Consider the following 2,500-nt stretch of genomic DNA (forward strand, 5'->3'; position numbering starts at 1 on the left):
TGGGGCTTTCGTATAGCAGGGACGGTGATGCCTCTCGCTTCGCTCGCTGTCCGCCGCTCGCTGCTCGCTCGCGCAGCCAAAAATGGCCAGTTTTGGCCCGTTTTTGGGCCGTTTTGGCCTGTTTTTGGGCTGTTCTTGCGTCGCGCGGTGACCGTCGTGAGCGGAGCAAAATGTCAGCCATCTCAGCACCCTGGAACCCCCCGGGTGGCACAGGGCTGGATGGGGCTTTCGTATAGCAGGGACGGTGCTGCCTCTCGCTTCGCTCGCTGTCCGCCGCTCGCCGCTCGCTCGCGCAGCCAAAAATGGCCAGTTTTGTCCCGTTTTTGGGCCGTTTTGGCCTGTTTTTGGGCTGTTCTTGCGTCGCGCGGTGACCGTCGTGAGCGGAGCAAAATGTCAGCCATCTCAGCACCCTGGAACCCCCCGGGTGGCACAGGGCTGGATGGGGCTTTCGTATAGCAGGGACGGTGCTGCCTCTCGCTTCGCTCGCTGTCCGCCGCTCGCCGCTCGCTCGCGCAGCCAAAAATGGCCAGTTTTGGCCCGTTTTTGGGCCGTTTTGGCCAGTTTTTGGCCTGTTCTTGCGTCGCGCGGTGACCGTCGTGAGCGGAGCAAAATGTCAGCCATCTCAGCACCCTGGAACCCCCCGGGTGGCACAGGGCTGGATGGGGCTTTCGTATAGCAGGGACGGTGCTGCCTCTTGCTTCGCTCGCTGTTCGCCGCTCGCCGCTCGCTCGCGCAGCCAAAAATGGCCAGTTTTGGCCCGTTTTGGCCAGTTTTTGGCCTGTTTTTGCGTTGCGCGGTGACCATCTTGAGCGGAGCAAAATGTCAGCCATCTCAGCACCCTGGAACCCCCCGGGTGGCACAGGGCTGGATGGGGCTTTCGTATAGCAGGGACGGTGATGCCTCTCGCTTCGCTCGCTGTCCGCCGCTCGCTGCTCGCTCGCGCAGCCAAAAATGGCCAGTTTTGGCCCGTTTTTGGGCCGTTTTGGCCTGTTTTTGGCCTGTTCTTGCGTCGCGCGGTGACCGTCGTGAGCGGAGCAAAATGTCAGCCATCTCAGCACCCTGGAACCCCCCGGGTGGCACAGGGCTGGATGGGGCTTTCGTATAGCAGGGACGGTGCTGCCTCTCGCTTAGCTCGCTGTCCGCCGCTCGCCGCTCGCTCGCGCAGCCAAAAATGGCCAGTTTTGTCCCGTTTTTGGGCCGTTTTGGCCTGTTTTTGGGCTGTTCTTGCGTCGCGCGGTGACCGTCGTGAGCGGAGCAAAATGTCAGCCATCTCAGCACCCTGGAACCCCCCGGGTGGCACAGGGCTGGATGGGGCTTTCGTATAGCAGGGATGGTGCTGCCTCTCGCTTCGCTCGTTGTCCGCCGCTCGCCGCTCGCTCGCGCAGCCAAAAATGGCCAGTTTTGGCCCGTTTTTGGGCCGTTTTGGCCAGTTTTTGGCCTGTTCTTGCGTCGCGCGGTGACCGTCGTGAGCGGAGCAAAATGTCAGCCATCTCAGCACCCTGGAACCCCCCGGGTGGCACAGGGCTGGATGGGGCTTTCGTATAGCAGGGACGGTGCTGCCTCTCGCTTCGCTCGCTGTCCGCCGCTCGCCGCTCGCTCGCGCAGCCAAAAATGGCCAGTTTTGGCCCGTTTTGGCCAGTTTTTGGCCTGTTTTTGCGTTGCGCGGTGACCATCTTGAGCGGAGCAAAATGTCAGCCATCTCAGCACCCTGGAACCCCCCGGGTGGCACAGGGCTGGATGGGGCTTTCGTATAGCAGGGACGGTGATGCCTCTCGCTTCGCTCGCTGTCCGCCGCTCGCTGCTCGCTCGCGCAGCCAAAAATGGCCAGTTTTGGCCCGTTTTTGGGCCGTTTTGGCCTGTTTTTGGGCTGTTCTTGCGTCGCGCGGTGACCGTCGTGAGCGGAGCAAAATGTCAGCCATCTCAGCACCCTGGAACCCCCCGGGTGGCACAGGGCTGGATGGGGCTTTCGTATAGCAGGGACGGTGCTGCCTCTCGCTTAGCTCGCTGTCCGCCGCTCTCCGCTCGCTCGCGCAGCCAAAAATGGCCAGTTTTGGCCCGTTTTTGGGCCGTTTTGGCCTGTTTTTGGGCTGTTCTTGCGTCGCGCGGTGACCGTCGTGAGCGGAGCAAAATGTCAGCCATCTCAGCACCCTGGAACCCCCCGGGTGGCACAGGGCTGGATGGGGCTTTCGTATAGCAGGGACGGTGCTGCCTCTCGCTTCGCTCGCTGTTCGCCGCTCGCTCGCGCAGCCAAAAATGGCCAGTTTTGGCCCGTTTTTGGGCCGTTTTGGCAAGTTTTTGGCCTGTTCTTGCGTTGCGCGGTGACCGTCGTGAGCGGAGCAAAATGTCAGCCATCTCAGCACCCTGGAACCCCCCGGGTGGCACAGGGCTGGATGGGGCTTTCGTATAGCAGGGACTGTGCTGCCTCTCGCTTTGCTTGCTGTCCGTCGCTCGCCGCTTGCTCGCGCAGCCAAAAATGGCCAGTTTTGGCCCCTCTTTGGGC

This window comes from Musa acuminata, unplaced genomic scaffold (genome assembly GCF_036884655.1).
Source record: "Musa acuminata AAA Group cultivar baxijiao unplaced genomic scaffold, Cavendish_Baxijiao_AAA HiC_scaffold_1126, whole genome shotgun sequence".
Taxonomy (NCBI): domain Eukaryota; kingdom Viridiplantae; phylum Streptophyta; class Magnoliopsida; order Zingiberales; family Musaceae; genus Musa; species Musa acuminata.